This window comes from Phaenicophaeus curvirostris, chromosome 1, assembly GCF_032191515.1.
Source record: "Phaenicophaeus curvirostris isolate KB17595 chromosome 1, BPBGC_Pcur_1.0, whole genome shotgun sequence".
Lineage (NCBI taxonomy): Eukaryota > Metazoa > Chordata > Aves > Cuculiformes > Cuculidae > Phaenicophaeus > Phaenicophaeus curvirostris.
In genome coordinates this window covers 32,266,899-32,283,540 of record NC_091392.1, presented here as the reverse complement: position 1 = coordinate 32,283,540, position 16,642 = coordinate 32,266,899, and the positions used below count along the sequence as shown (strand labels likewise).

Here is a 16,642-nt window from a genome sequence, read left to right as displayed (position 1 = left end):
GCTACTGCCGCCGCGCGCCACCAGAGGGCGACGCCGCCCGCCTCGCCACCTCCGCCCCGACATCGGCTCCGCACCGCTCGGCGCCGGGTCACGTGCCCTCCCCCCTCCTCCCCGCCCCCTTCTCCCCCCAACCCTTCCCTTCAAGAGCGCGCCGGAGGACCTATCCCACAATGCTCTCGCCGGCGGCCGGGGGGCCTGTTTGGAGGCGTCTCGCTGGCGCCCGCCGCCACGCCGCCGCGGCCCCGCAGCGCCCCCCCGCGGCCGGCGCGGCGCGCACGTGTGTCCCGGGCGAGGAGCGCGGCCCCCGCCCCTCGCGGCCCGGCGCGCGCCGCTCCCGGAAGCCCCGGGGGAAGCGGAGGCTCCGCCAGCGGCCGCCGCGGCGCCAGGTGAGCCCCGGGCCGGGACCCGGAGGCCGCGGCCTTCGCCTCCCCCTCCGCCTCCCCCCGCCCCACTCCTCGGGGCTGGGCTCTTCCCGCCGTCGCTGCGGGGCCGGGGGTGCTCCGCGCCGCCCGGGGGAACAAAGCGGGGCGGCCCCGCAACGCGTTGGTGGAGGCGCGGCGGCCGAGCTCCCGAACAAAGGTCCCGGGCCGGGCAGGTCCCACGGGGAGCGGCGGCGGGGCGGAGGGAGGAGGCGTAAACCCCGGGAAGAGCGATTTATACACGGGCATGGAGGGACGGGGCAGGGGGGAACGGGTTCAGGTTGGAAAGGGGGAGGATTAGACACGAGGAGGAATCCCCTCACCATGAGGGCCGTGAGGCGCTGGCACAGGCTGCCCAGGGAAGCTGTGGCTGCCCCATTCCTGGAGGCGTTTAAGGCCAGGCTGGATGGGGCCTTGGGCAGCCCGGGCTGGTGGGGGGTGTCCCTGCCCGCGGCAGGGGGGTGGAATTGGGTGATCTTTAAGGTTCCTTCCAACCCAAACTGTTCTATGATTCGAAGAGCGCCTTGGAGTAGGAGGAGTTCTTGGAAGGCTTTGCGGTTGTGGAGAAAGTTGTGCGAGGAGGCTCAGCTGAGCGTCCAGCGCTGCTTTTGTGCTGCTGTGGGATCGCAACATCGGTGAAGTCCCGCCGAGCCGCGCCGGAGCCGGGGGGCGGTGCAGCCGCCGGGCCAGTGAGCGGCTCGCCTGCTTCCTGTCCTTCACGGTACATCGTGTCCTCGTTTGTTTTTCCACTTTGAGAGTAAAGAACGTTATTATTTTGAGCTCTAAGCGCAGCTCATATTTGTTTGACAACCAGCTTTCACGTTTTTAACTTCAAAACGGTTTTGATAGGACTAAAATTGGTTCCTTTTCTCTCGCAGGAGGTCCCCCACCCCTTGTAAGCTGCTAATTAGTTTTAAGTTTTAGGAAGAATGAGATAATGGAGCGAAAGGGCAGGTAGTTGCTGTTTGTTTAGTATCAGTAACCAGGGACTGTTGGCAGAGAGTCACTTACTTAAAACGTCAAGAGGTGGTTAAGACTGTTCACGACTAAGTAACAGTTATATAATGGATTGGAATGTCCCTGTTCATTGAGCAGCTGTTTTAAGATTGTAGTTTTTTTAGCTTTTTAGGGCTCTGATAACATGAGACGCTACCTTAGCTAAATCTCCCTTCGAGGTTATGTTTGTGTATCACTGATGTATTGGGGGCTTTTAGTTCTAACTGAAGTGTGATCTAACTTCAGACTTTTACTGTGTGGGTACTTCGGACTCTTACACATGGGAGAAGAAGAATGGAGGGAAGTCTATTCATTTTCTTATAGTTTCTTTCAATCTTAGCAGAATAAATAGTAGGTTTCTTATATGACAGGGTAACAGAAATTTGCTTTGACTGATTACACATGCTAATCCAGGTCTCTTCTTTTTTTAACTGGAAAGCTGTATTTAGAGATTCACAAGGTTAAGTAAAGAAATGAATAGCATCCTCTTTAGTGACATGGAAAAGACTTGGAAATGATCCCAAGTACTTTTTCATGTTTCCTTCAGAATTTCTAGGAATATGATGTTTGTTTTTCTGTTTTCCTCAGATGAGTTGAGAAATAGTTTGGGGACGGAGGAAGCTATTTAGACTTTCACTCACAGTGTTAAGTTGTCCGCAGCTTTCCTTCCAGTAGCTTACATGTGCTGATGTGTCAACTTTCAGAGTCATAAGTGGCTCGAATAAGAAATGTGTCCATTTTCTTTTGTGTTGTACTCGTATTAAAGTTTGCTTGTGAATAACCAGAACAGACAACAGCTTTGTGGCTTTGGTGGAGTGGGGTGATAGAACTCTGTCTCTTCCAAATGGTCTCAAAAGAGTGTTTTTCAGACCTTGAACAGCAGTAAAATTGGATTCACTGATTTCTGTTGTATGCAGATTATCTTTTAAGATTGGGAATGCTTCTGTAAGAATTTGAGTTTTTGAATGTGAATTTATAGTCTCAAACACAGTATATGAAGGTTGCCAAAGAGATGGGTGTAGGGTATCTTGTTCTCCAGTTGCTCAGCTCTTGCTTTTGAAACAACCACAGGATAAAGAGCTTCTTTGTGCTTGTGTTTGACTGATACAGTAGATGCATGACTTCTAGCCTCTGGTTTTATGAAGCTTGTAGATGGTTCTGCTCATGATACTTGGTGGTTCTGTGCTGGTTGCAAACATCTGGGGTTTATTTCCTGTTACAGGGATTCTTTGAAGAATCTTCTTGGATTTCCACTGTCCCACGTATTTAAAACCTGTGCAAAACCTTAAGTTATTTAAAGGTGGCTTTATTTAGTAATTATTTTAATGATGATTTTATTTCAGTCAGTACTATATCTAAACATACGTGATATTCAAGGAAGGAAGAATCACTACTGCTCGAAAAAGCTGGGCTTGCCATACTGACACTTGAATTCTTGAGGCCTGGCTTTCTGTGAGTGTACTGTTCAGTGCTGGGATTTTCTTTTCCAGCACCCTAAGGTGAGGGGAAAAAATGTCATTTCAGTTAATAGTAACAAAACCATGTGGTCTAGTTTTTACTGATAGCACTGAATAATTAATTTAGCTATCAACCATTGTTATCAATTCCTCAGAATTCTGAAATGGTTACAGCTAAACTGTTTAAGATTGAAGTAGATTTAATAAATCTCAACATTGCTCAGGTTTTTTGCCTTTTTTTGCAAGTTGGCAATAAACAGTGGTAAACAGATTCATACACTCCCCCTCCCCACGCATTTTGAAGTCATAAATACCAGAGGTCTTTAATGCGCACGCATTATAGAGCGCGTCAAAACAAGGGCTGCTTTGTGGCTTTTCAGCATTGTAGGCACTTCTTATGTCATGTCTTATGTACTAGTCTACCTTGTCCTGAAGGACGTGACCCTTGGTCTGAGAGGGTACCAGTGCAGTGACATTTTATCTTCTCTTGCGTACTGGTTTGATCTCTTTACCCAGCAACTGAGGATAGAGGCAGAGTTTGCAAGCAGGAAGTCGTGAATATCGCTTGTTTGGATTTGAAAGTTGATTGGGTTTGGTACCCTAAACCACTTGAGCGGGATGATTATCTTGTTTGATAAGTTAGCTGCAGTCATGAAACAGCAAGTGGAGGAGGACTATAATCCTGGAAGATGGAAGGTGAATGCACATCTACCTTTGTTCTCTAAAGCTGCAGCTCTGCTTTCCTGATGCATCACCTCTCCACATCCGGGTCTGGTGGAATGCCAAAGGCAAGTTGGCTGTGTTGGAAGGGCTCTCAGAGGTTGGACATGCATGTTCTGCCCTTCAGTGGCTCGCACCATATTCAACAAGTAGTTTTTCTGTTCAGAGTTTAAAACAAAACCAACCCTAAATGCTGAGGAAGTTCCCTCCTGCTTTTGGAAATATTCAGCTTTCCTGCAGCTTATTTTTATGGCACATCAGATTTGTTTCTCCAACTAAAAGTCTTAAGGAAAGCTAATTTAATCTAACCAGATGTGGAAGTTCTCACTTCTAGGCTGCGGATATTAACAACTGACTTGATAAAGGATGATAAAAATACAGCATCTAAGTATGTATCAGTAGAGAAGACTAAAATAAACTTCGTATAAAATGCATTTACTCATGTAACAAATATATATACACACAGGCACATAGGTATGTGTGCATCTGGGGTTTACATTTTGTATGTTGTGCCAGAATGAATATTTTCACCTGTTCATTTTTTTTGTTATCAACTAATGTAGTCTCACAGGTTATCTTGATCAAACAGTAGTACTGCTTTTCCTTTTTTTTTATGAGATCACAAAATTTAAATTTTGATTCAAATTTGATTCAATTTTTTCATGTTTGCTCTGGTGGAATAACATTATAATTTGATGTCTTTGTGGCTGGTGTGGACTTTCTGAGGTTATTTCAGAATATGTCACGTGTGTCTACATTAATACTAAAATAATAAATTTTTTTTAAAATGAATTAATGTGTAGAGAGAATTGGGAAGAATGTCTTCTAGAAGCTGTTTTCTGTAGCCAAACAGTATGGCGAATTGCAAAATCTGATCACTCTTTCTAGTAGACGCTAATAACATCTGTCTTAACACAGATTTTGGTTAAGGTTTGGTGAACTCCTGTTAAAATGCAATCTTTGTTCCTCTGTTATTAGGTCTATAAGTGCTGCTTTACTGTGAACTGCCTTCAGAGGTATGATCTGTGACTAAACCTGAGTGATTAAACCATTTAATGAAGTTTGGAACTTTTCCAAGGTAGTATAAAAATGCTTGGAAGCATCAAGTGAGTTAATACTTGTTGCCTTGCTACTTACTACCTGGCTTTTTGTTAGACTGCCAGCAGTAATAAGGAATGTGACATTCCATGGGATCAGTGTCTGCCAGAAGCCTGTGTGTATGCCTGTACCTTTAGATAGCAACACAGGCCAAAACTGCAGCAGCTGTCTACCTTTCCTGGTGTGCAACAGGAGGATGGAACCCCTGCTGTGAAACTGTGCTGTACTGATACTCAAAACTTGAATTTGAAGGTAGAATCTGAAGGTGAGTGAGTGGTGTTAGTTGGACTGCTCACTATCCAGAGCAAGTAACTTCAGTAACCTTAGACAGGGGAGGGACAATAAAATACTTATCGGCTTTCTGTACAGCCACTGAATAAGCACTTGTATGTGGGTTTGTCTTTTTTTTTTTTTTAAACATTTATAGTTTATTTCTTGTGCTGCAAAAGGTAATGACCCCTGTGGATAGGTGGGTGTAAGGAGAAATAATTGCAGGTTTATGAAACAGCTGGAGAAAAGCAGTCTGTTGGAACTACTTAGAGCTCACTGGAGTATATTTTTAGAGTTCTTAAGAAAATAAAACACCTGTAGCAGTGAAGGTGAAGTATAACCTTCTCTCTGAAACTATGCAGTTGTGATTTTTATTTATTTTTTTTTTAAATGTAGTTTCGTTGCTGAGCAAGAAAGGTACCTTACCCAACTCTCGAGTAAGTCATTTGGTACCAGGAGTTATTTTATGGCTGTTACTGTGGCAAGAAACTTTGAATGCAGATCAGATTCATCATTTTAAGGAGCTTCTGGTATTGCTGATATTGGAAATGCAAGTTCTTTTTGAATCATTGCAATGGAACAAAATAATGAATTATAGCAAAAACTAGATTGGTTACTTAAAAATTCACAGTGAAGCACTGATTTATTATAGGTGGTTTATTGATGCCATCTATATGGTGAAAGTAACCTAAAATGGTCATGAGCATGGCTTTCTATTAGTAGACTGTTCTCACAAATTAAAAGGAAAAATGGAGTTCAGTTTATGTTTTTTAGGATCACGTCTAGCTTTTCCCTTATTTGTGGTTAATAGTTTCTGTTCCTGTTGGTGCTAAGGAAACGTTCTCTCATGTACCTGTCTTCCATTCCTGGCTTTGTTTTCATGGCTTTATTTTAGGTGTCTTGAAAGTTATCTCTGAGTAAGGGCTGTGAAAGTAAGATCAAAAGTAATAGAAACTGCTTATCCCCCATCTATCTACTCCTTCTCAAATGATTTCTAATGAGTTATTGTTCTACAAATATTGAAGGAGATTTTGTGCAAGATGCGATTACATTTAAAATTACATTTATTTCAGTTCCTTTGCGAAACTCTTTTTTCCATCATTTTCTGGAAAAGTAGCATTTCTTTTTGTACGAGGTTAGTGTAGGTCTTTGACCTGGTCTTATAAAAAGCTGTTATTCAAAGTCAAAAGGATCTTGAGGACTGTTTTTGTCACCATGGCTTTCATCAAGTGCTTTTTCTTTTTTAAAAAGTATGCCTCAGAGGGGCAAAATGTACTTTTAAATGGCTGTGTTCTTTTTTTTGTTTGTTTTGCTCTTTTAGGCAAACACATCTTTTAATACTGAAAGAACATGTCATATCACTGAAATCTTGATGCTTAAAACGAAAGAACAGCATGCTTTTAATAGAGGACTCAAATTCAGTGTATTTTTATCAAGTGTCTGTGTGTGATTCTATGCAATCTTCTGTAGTGCATTTTTCCACTTAAGTAAATCCATTAAATTATAGGGAAACCTATACATTACATGAATTTTGTGAGAGGGACACCCATCAGTTTGCAGGAGTTCAACATTCAGAAGCTGAGAAATAAGGCTACTGTGATGTAGGTGAAAGGAAAAGTAATGGTAGTCTGTAATTGGACAATTGCAGGCTATTTCTTCTCTTGCTGGATTCAGCCCATTCTTTGGCTCAATATACTTTCTTAAACACCCACTCTGGTTTTGTTGCCCATTAATATTATGCATCTTAAATGTGGTTCTTGCCCTTGCTACTGCCTGTGAGCTTTTCATTTCAGTTCAGTCTTGCTCCATTGTTTCTATTTGCACTGTTAAAAAGTCTTAGCTTTTCCACTTATGTCTTTCCAAGGTTCTGTTGGTGTAGCCTGTACATCTCTGGTGTTTAGGTCGAGCTATCGGAGCAAGTTTAGGGTGGTATTAAAAAAAATAAAGATGGTCTTCCTAGTTTCTTTAGCATCAGAGAAATGATTGCAACAAATCCTGCTGTGTTGCCATAGCACTGGCTGAAGTATGCTCATTCATCTTGTGGGAATGTTGCAGTGCAGAGTAGCAATGGGATAGGAACTTCAAATTATTAGTGTATGCTAAGCACAGATCCAGTTTATGAGGGGAATAAATGCAATGACTAGCAAAGATTTCTTGAGTAAATGCAAACTTTCCCTCTGGATCCATGACATGGCTAGATTTGGAAGGGTTACTTGTGCTGAAAGCATAGTCTTCATCCCAGTGACACACTGCCACGTATCTGTACTTTGGTGGAAAGCATGAAAATACTAGTGCTTCCAAGTGGCTAGAAACATGTACTTTTTTTTAAACTGTTCTTGGAAATGGCTGAGCCATTTTTGCTGACTTTGGTATGTAATGCTATCCCTTCCAGCTGCAAAAGTATGCATGTGACTAAGGACCCTCAGCAGCAGAAGGCAAGGTCATGAGTTTATACTGATTTGATTTAGTTGCTTCATCTGTGTGCACCAGGACAATAGTACATAATCCCTAATTAGTTCCTGTATTTGTACATTCCCATTTTACCCAGTTTAGTCAGAGACTACTTAGGAGACACACTTAAGTGCTGAATTGTACAGTTTGTGAGGGAATGTTATATGTGCTATTTTCTCTTTAGTATTTCTTCATATTATGTTAATCACTACAGTACTTCAGTGTTTTATCAGCAGTTTCTGGAACAACACAACTTAGCCCCTGGCATACATGTGTGTTCTTCTTACAGGAGTGGTTGTGGTTTGGTGCTTCTGTTTGGAGTCTTGTCATACACACGCGCACATGGAACAGCAGCACAGTGCATATTGCCTTCCATTGAAAATACTGGTTTGGAAGGCAAAATTGAGTGTCTTTTAATTCCTGTGAATATACATTTCATTGTCTTGTATTGAATTTTAAAAGGTTCCATTCATTCCATCTTCTGTATAAATGAAGCTGTTTGGGTTTTTTTTTTTTCCTGGGGGTGGAGAGGGGCGGTTAACTATGGCTCCAGTGAGCATTCCTTCATCTGGTTGTTGTGGACTCAGCTGTGGACTTCGGTAAAGATTCAGTCCGGGATTGTCCTGTGCAATTCAGAACATCTTTGGAAATCAGGGTAATGAGTGGCAGCCTTGCTGAGGAGCTACTCTGCAAAATTGTCTTGGTCCAGTGCATAGAGAGACTATGCAACTTTGTCCTCACTGCTTTTGCGTTGTCAAGAGCTGACAGAGGCTTGAGTAACCTCTGGTAGAGTGGAAAAGGAACAAACTGGAAATGTCACTAAAGAGCCATTAGGGACACAAGCACAGCTTTAAATCACAGGTTAGATTGATCAGCTGTGAAATATATACTTTGAATCAAATGAGACTGCTCTGGGACAACCAACTCCCAAAGTGCCTTTTTTCTTTTCTTGCTAACTAGCAAGTTTTGCCTCATGTAGTTCTTGGTCTGCAGGCTGAATTTGCCAAAGCACTGGACCGTCTTGTTGTCAGTGGTCAGCCTGAATGCACCTCATAGTATAGAGCTGTCATTTTGCTATACTTGGGTTTGTAATTTCATGTGGTGTGAGTTAACCTTACAGCTGCTGGCAGGTAACAAAAATGCTTGATTTAGATTGACTTATGGAGGGAATCTACTGAGGTGCAATTTTTCATTGCTGTTTACAGCCCTTAACACGAGTTCAGGAGACATCCTAAACTTTTGTCACCTATCCTAGTGGAACAAAGCATTTTATGGTTGACAGTGCAGAAAGATGAGAAATGAAATTTGCCTTCTGTAGATAATTATCCATCAGTGCCAGTAGGGTAACTGTAGTTCAGTACAAAACTCAAATTTGTCACATCTAAAAGCTGCTAACTGCTCTGCAAGCTTGTAATCAGCTTTCCTTCACCTCTTCATGAGCTTCCTCAGAAGAGGGGTCCAGCCTTGTGTGATAGAATGGTGAGAACTGATGTATACAGGGAAACCTTCTTCAGTGTGATTTTGATGAAGAGAATACCCCTCTGATGCTTTAACTGGTTTGATCAAACATCACACCTTTTCTGGCTTGTGGAAGTATTGGCCTTTGTGGATTGTGCCAATAGTTATGTGGATGCTAGTGATTCAGATGAGCAGTCGGTCCTTGCATGTGTCGTCTTGGGGGGAGAGCAGTGCAGTGGGTCCAGAGGAATCCACAAAGATGATCAGAGGGCTAGAGCATCTCTGCTATGAGGACAGGCTGAGAGAGTGGGGCTGTGCAGCTTGGAGAAGAGAAGGCTCCAGAGAGAACCTAGAGCAGCCTTCCAGTACTGAAAGGGGGCTGTAAGAAAGCTGAGGAGGGACTTTTTACAAGGGTGTGTAGTGATAGAATGAGGGGCAATGGCTTTAAATTGGAAGGGGGAAGATTTAAATTAGACGTTAGGAAGAAACTTCACAGTGAGGATGGTGAGGCACTGGAACAGGTTGTCTGGGGAAGCTGTGGATGCCTCCTCCTGGGAAGTGTTCAGAGCCAGGCTGGATGAAGCCTTGAGCAGCCTGGTTTGGTGCGAGGTGTTGCTGCCCATGGCAGGGGCGTTGGAACTGGTTGATCTTTAAAGTCCCTTCCAACTCAAACCATTCTATGATTCTGTAAGCGTTTCACAACTTTTTGGTGCCTTGTGTTGTCTTATCTACTACTTAAGGCTGACAAAAGTGCTGTCTTTTGGATGGCTTCTTGGGATGGAATTTTGCTGAAGACTTATAGCTTTATTATCATTTGAAGTTTGGCGCAAGGCTTTCGTATTTGTCATTTTCCTAATGCTTGTTTTCCAGTGTTAGTAGTTCTTCTATAACCTACATCCTTATTTTTCTTTATTACCAGGGTAAAAAAATGAATGAGAACTGGTTACTTTGGGAAGAAAAGCAATGTGAAGGCTGGTAAATCAGGGGGCCAGCTGCATGACTGGGATTCTGAGGTGAAGCAATGCTTGTCCTGTGCACAAGTTTCCCAGTATCAACAGATGAGATATAGCTTAATAGATACCTCTTGGTGATGGTGACTTTGTTACTGTCTTCAGTCTCACATATGTGTAAATCTGTTGGGCTTGGGGGTTCTTTTGGCTTTGATTATAACTCTTGCTTAAGAGCATTGAATGTAATGGCCATGCTGTTGTTACAGGTATTAATAGCAAAGTACAAGTTTTGTGGTATAAGCATGTTGCCCTTTTTTCAAGATGTTAGTCTGTCTAGCTTGGTTCTCTGTTGTACTGAAACTTTTTGGATACTGAATTTTCTAAGCAGAGCTAGAACACAGTTATTCACCTTTACACATACAAGTAATATATGATGAATAAAGTATTCTTCAGGTACTTTTAGTAATTGTAGAAGACTGAGGAAATTTGTGGATCAGCATGACTTATCACGACTTGGATACTTGATATGGGACTGCTGACTTTGGCTTCCTTCTTTGATTGTCCAGTAAACTGAAATATTTACAGATTTATAGCAGCCCTTCAACACACAACATTCTCTGAACAACATGATGTGTCCCCCACAGTTTCTAGAATATTCTCAAATATGTGAGGTCTTCTAATTGACATCTTTCTTACTGCCCTGATATTTAGCCTAAGTCTTGTAAGTGCTTTTTTGTTAAACTTCAGTGGGGAGCACTGCCTACTCCCTTGACCTAATGTGAAGGTGCCTGTTTGGCAGGTTTTAAGCCAGTCTATGATTATAAGCTTTATAGAGGAAGGAGATTACCTTGTGTCTGTCCAGTGTAAGGTTCTAAATCTTCCTTGAAACTCTTGGCTCTTCAGGTGATCAAACATGTTACTAGACTATAAACACTGCAGCCGTTCCTCAAGCTGTATTTGTACTTTTCCATGGAGTTTTGTGTGCCTTCCTTGCTTAAAAGGCATTTATGTCCTCTTTATTTCTGTGAGTGCTGACTGGATGTGAGTGTTGAATGCCTGCTACTGGTATTCACTTTGTCAGGGTGCCCACAGATATGATGTAGAGATGTAGCTGTAGCCACAGCATCTGCAGTGTAAGTGTGCTTGTCACTGTTCTGCTGCAAGACTGTGGAAAAATAAATCCTGAGGAGGATATCAGCTGTGTTTTGAAGTGGTTTTGTTTTTTTGTTCTCCTGTGTAAGGAAGGGGAAAATCAGCAGAAGGCAGCGTACTGTTCAGAATACTGTATCTCTAGCCATTTGGTTTTGACAATTTTCTCCTAAGACTTCACCTTGCATTTTCATGGACTTGGGAGGTAATCTCAATACTGCTGTGCACTTGAAGGGTGCGGTTTGACAATAAAGTCTTAGCTATGCTAGCACCTTGCCACTGCCAGAAGGAGCAATTCCACTTTGTCTTCCCTTCCCCGCTCCTCCCCCCCCCCCCCCCCCCCCCAGTCAATCACTTGCAATTTCTTTGGAACACTTGTGGCTCTTAGCTGAGACTGCTCACCATTGCTAGTGGTGAGAAACAGAGCCGCTTATTTTGGTGGCAGCAAGCTGTTAGATTAGTTTAGATCTATTGGGTAATTGAATCCTTGGAGGGTCTAGAAAGAGCCTTTAAATCAGCAGTGTCTGCTTGCCTGAATGGCACTGATTCTTTCCAAGGCACTGGATATACATGAATAGGCTTAAACCACCTGTAGAGAAAGGTTTCTCTTTCTGTTACCCAAAGCATAGCACTGGTCTTTCTCTCGCATCTTTGTTGGCTTTATGAGCATTCCATTTTGGAATGCAGAAAAGGTGCGAGTAAAGCATACATAAAGTAAAGATGCTCTTTAAAGACCTGCTTTGAGTGTGCCTGTTTGTTCTAGTCTCACTAAAGTTCTGGGGCATGAGATTTTACTACACAAAGGAGCAAATCCAGGATAAGTGCTTCCAGATTCTCCATTTAGCCCTCATTTAGTGGAATGCAAACAACATCACTGAATTGTCACTTGAAACAAGTCTGCTTTCCAGGCTCTTCAGGCAAATTAGAAGTTTTTCCAAATAAAAAGAACTGTGAAGGTTCTTGGTGTACTTGTACTTTTGTAAGTACCTAATAGTGTCTTTTTTTCCCCTCCTTTTCTTGGAGTGTGTCTTGCATTAGACTTAGCGATACAAGTCAGTCAAAAGCTTTTCCAAGGTTCAACTGCTATTGGAAATAGTGCTTCCTCAGCCCATCTCCAAGATGACACAGGGCTTTTGATCAAAGCTTTCAAAAGTTTCATCAGCAGGTGGAGGTCTGTCTGCCCAGTAATGGTCCAGAGGTTCTTGTGATCCAATATGGGGAACTCCAGAGGACACTCTGCGTTCTGCCATTAATTACTAAAAAAAAAAAAAAACCACACCTTTGTTTTTGTAAATGTAACTACTTGAGATCTGTTTTCCTAAAAAACATGCTTACTGAGGGAGAGGCTTAAATCTCCTTCAGAGTTTTCTTCAAGGCCATCAAAGTGCAGAGGGCAAAACAGTTCTGCTTATCACTGCCTAAAATTTTAATTTTAAGAGGGGTAAAGCATGTTATTGTTTTATTAAATAAATAAACGTTGTACAGTGAATGTGTGACTCACTATTGTTTCCTAGTTGAAACTGATTGTTTCTTTAGTTAGTAAAGATACCAAAACACAGCTAAGATGAAATCCTTCTAAAAAGAAAATATTTTTATTGGAAAGAGAACAGTCAAAATACATCACTGTGAATATTCATACAACACGTATCTAAGAAGTTGACGGTTAATGACATGTGTTTCCTTAGTTAGGCCTGTTAAGGGAACAAGAATAAGCCAGTCCTGGACAGCATTTTGCATCTGCTTACTGGAGATAGCTTTGTGTGTTCTTGATTTACATTACACTTTCCCATTGAATGCGTTTAGATAGGTCTCAGCACAGTTACTGTAACAGGGGAAGAGTGTGTTTAGGTGTTGTATTTTGAAGGGATAAAGAATGTTTGTAAAGACCCTGTCTTGCAGTTAGTCGAAACGGAGGCACATTCTAATTTCATGTGTCACTTGTAGGCCACTGCAAACTTCCCTTTGATTTTTCTATGCCAGGTTAATTTTAAGATCTTAACATACTAGATTTCAGTTCAGCAAGAAACTCGGTTGCATGGCTTTGAATAGACCAGATTTTTTTCTTTGTGCATGCATGGTGATTTAGTGTTGAAATACATCTGTATTTTTAGGTGATTAGTTGTATGAAGTAGTTTGTGCTGATATAAAAAGGTGAATAACACATTTTTGTGATACAGAGAATTGTTTGGTGTGTAAATGGCACTTACGTAACTTTATGGAATTGTTCCAAGTACATCATGAAGCTACATTATTCAGACAGTGATGACTCTATTCCACGTTCTGCTGTTACTCTGTTTAAGCGCTTTTGTTGGCAGATAACTTTGGCATCTGCTTTCCGTGAAGACAAGAACCAGAATTTCCTTTCAAGAATAACCCAGAAACATTTAACTCCTTTTAAAAAATAACAGGAGAATGGGGTGGTGGTGCATGCTTGCGGCAGTGTCCTTGTTCGCTGTTTTAAATTTAATACACTAAAGTATTCTTGCCTTTATTTCAAATATGAGATTAAGGCATTTATGTTACAAAGTAATTCCGTTGAAACCACACAGGCACCAGGAAAGTACCATCTTGGATGTAATGCTATTCTGTCTTCAGGAATTATTAGAAAGTATCTGTAGAGTTTGGGACAGGGTTGATATTGATTTTGTCAGCACTAACATAGTATAGTGCTTGTTGTTGTTTTGTCAAGTGCCTTGTGTGTATGAGACCTGCAGTATTTTCTTACATTTCACAATAACTGAATGGTAGTAGCTGGTGGATGTAATTGTTGGGTATTAACGTTATTCAGATACATATTAGCGTGATGGGCCATGGTTATTCATGGATATGGATGTAGTATTATCTACATGTGAGCTCATACAATTTGATAATTGGGAGAATGACAGATAAATCTTGCTGCTTTCACTGTCTCCTCCTCTTCCCCCAGCCAAGACTATAGATTTCTTGTATGGCATGCAGCTGGAATGTTGGTCTGAGAAATATTTGCAAATCGTCTTTGAGTGTAAAAAAATCTAAAGGAATATGTCACATTTTGGGACAAATAAGAGTTCTTTTTTCTGTGTTGTTTGCCTCTCCTAAATCAATGTGTTCTCCTTTTGTACCTCTTGTAGTTATATAAATTTAATGACAGTTTCTTCTAGCTTTAACTCTTCCACTATTCCAGTGCCTGTAATGTCTCTTTTAAAGTGATGGAGAAAATAGCCTTTCCAAAGTTAATTTGTTAAATAGTATGTAAATTTTGGTGGTATCTTTATTAAGCATTTTGGTAGTATTAAATTCTTCTGTGAAATGCACAGTGTCAATTTGACAAAAAGTTGTGCTGTGCGAAGTGATCTGTGAAATGCATTCACAGCACTTGGGTGTCTGTTTAAATAATAGGTTTGTGAGGAGAACAATGTAACACCGCATAAACGTATTCAGTTGATGCACATCTTGGATTTAATATTCTGTTAATATAAGGATCTGTTCTTCTAATTATTGTAACTGAAAATTTCTGGCATTTTTTTTGTCTAGAAATTGTTCAGTGGGGAAAAAGTTACTTTTTCTGGTGAAAAACAACTTTAAAGAGCTTCTATGGCTTCTGTTTCTGCAATCTGCTTTAATGAACTCAAGACCTCTGTTATAATAACCATGAAATGTACAGCTACTGCTTAAGTTACAATTTGGTATCTAAATTTTGTCTATTTAAAACCTTCTCTGTGGATGGATGCAGAGTGCAGAATTCCTGATCTTGTCTTCAAACCATCTCAGCTGTGAGATGTCCTGAGGGTTGAGAGAGGTTTGAGCATAGCTTGTGGATTTTTCTGCTTCTGTAAAGCATTGCTGAGGTTTTTCTTAAGACGTAGACCAGAAGGAATGTTTTATATATAAATATGTTTTGTATATAAATACATGTATACCATAAACCACTGCATGATTTAAGCTTTTTGGGACCAAAGCCATTTAAGTCCTCTTGCAAATAGGAGTGAAAACAGCAGACCTCAATCTTCATTTGTGGTTTTAGTGGTCTTACCTGTCCCAGTTTGAAGATTTTGCTTGTTTAAGGCTTTAAATTTTAAAGTAATAGTTGGGTTTTGCTGGGTTTCATCTTGCCTAGCCTGCAAAGGAGGATGGGTGGTGGTCTGGTCAGTGGTGGTTCTGCTAACAGAACTTGCATAATTTAAGATACTCACTGCAGCAAATATTAGTGCTAGTAACTGCTCTACAGTTGATGACAGTTATCCTAATGATGTCTTTGAATATCAATTTTTTATATCAACATAGTATCACAATGTAGGAGAAGAGTTCCCTTTTAGGTGGGGTTTTGTTTCCTTCTTTTTCCCCCATGCTGAGCTGACTTGGTTCACATGTTCTTTTTGAGGGATTAAAAGATGGTTTGTAATAGGAACACTGAAACTATTTAGAATCTAATTACAAGTTTCTAATTAGTTTCCCAGTTTTGACTGTTTCTTTAATGAACTGTCTGTGTTTGAGACTCACAGATCAGAATCCTGCTTTCTTGGATTGCATAAGAAAGCAGGAAGTGTGCTATGTGATAGGTATCCACGTGAGTATTTTTCTCAGTAAAAAACAATGCTCTTTAAAACTTTTCATGCTGCCACGATCAGGCAGTAAAGACTTGATCAGATGAAAAATTTTGGGAGACAAATTCTCTCTCCTCCTCCTGGTTATCCAGGTAGTAAAGGGAAACTAGTATAGTTTGTGAGTTAAATATGAGGAAGTTCAGTTGAGGAGTGCGAATGTGGTGTCCTGGGCGCTCTCTGACTGCTCTTTCTAGAAAAATAGAGTAAGGGGTTTGAAACCTCAGTTGGTTTGCTTCAGGTTTGAATGATCAAGTAGCAGATCTTGGTAATTATCAATTTCTTCAATCTCTTGAAGTTTATTTGTCCTTTTAAATAATAATAATAATAATTTTAAAGGTTTATATAGTTCCAGAGAAAGCTACTGGTCCCTCTAGGGCTGGTGAGTTGGAGCTTTAGGTGATTATACTCTCTCTGCTGTGACTACAGGAGTTGGAAATGCAGGTGATCTCTTCTTGTTGTTTCATTCTTCATGGAGCAGGTACACCTCCAGATAACGCACACTTGCTGGGTTTTGTGCGATCACATTTTTTCAGCCTGTATGATGTGCATCACAAGGATATTATCTATCCATGTTATTCTTTATTTTATAATGCTCCCTTGCAGAAAAGTTAAAAGGTGTATCCGCTCCATTCATCATATTCTACCTGTGCTTGTGACTTGTCCCTTGTTTGATAATAACTTCCTCTGCATTTTTTTCTAAGTGACACTACTTCTAATTTATGAGAAAAGCAAGTGAAAGTAAGCTGCTCTGATTTTTCTCACTTGCCACTACTGTAGCAATATTACATGTGGAAAGCACGTTGCTTTTCTGATGTTTGTGCCTTTAACTCTGTTGCTTCATGAAGGGCAATCTTCAAATTTTAGTTACTGCAGTGTTATGTGGTGTGGTTTTCATAGAAGCTTAGCAATGCATTTAATTTTTAAAAGTAGAAGCACCATTGGTGGCCTTGAAATGCTGCAAAAACTTTGCATTTGTAGAACAAAACCAGTTTTCGAGTTGGAAGTATTGGTTGGCAGAGAGCGTTAATGATGCTTATATGTTGCAAACAGACTAAGAGTTATACGGATCACTCACAATATCACCTGTCTCT

General features: G+C 41.0%; 1 protein-coding gene across 2 annotated transcripts in view; it reads left to right on the top strand.

The window, feature by feature from the left end:
* The first annotated feature begins 309 nt into the window (after positions 1–309).
* SCAF11 (SR-related CTD associated factor 11) overlaps positions 310–16,642 on the top strand; it is a 46,393-nt gene continuing 30,060 nt past the window's right edge. Inside the window, exon 1 of one of the 2 annotated variants that reach the window (XM_069852091.1) lies at positions 310–386. The gene's annotated coding sequence lies outside the window, so the exon portion shown is untranslated. The remainder of the gene's footprint in view (positions 387–16,642) is intronic. The other variant, XM_069852082.1, reaches the window with a different exon arrangement.